The sequence below is a fragment of the Nannospalax galili genome, unplaced genomic scaffold (genome assembly GCF_000622305.1).
Source record: "Nannospalax galili isolate Female #2095 unplaced genomic scaffold, S.galili_v1.0 scaffold1423, whole genome shotgun sequence".
Taxonomy (NCBI): Eukaryota; Metazoa; Chordata; class Mammalia; order Rodentia; family Spalacidae; genus Nannospalax; species Nannospalax galili.
The window spans coordinates 537,892-538,116 of NW_008349231.1; positions in this window are offsets into that span (position 1 = coordinate 537,892).

The window sequence follows — 225 nt, forward strand, 5'->3', positions numbered from 1 at the left end:
ATATTGATTAGCAATGAATCAGCAGTATTTAAGTACTTCAGGGGCAATGGACATTATATTTGAATGAATTATCAGAGTACACTTACTCTGTTCAAATAATAATACCATGTAAATATAAATGTATATTTGCATATAAACTTTTGAAATTAAAAATTAATAGCAAAAAATTGAAATCGTAAACTATTTTCCTCCTTCCAGAATTAATAATCAAGTTGGAATGTGAAT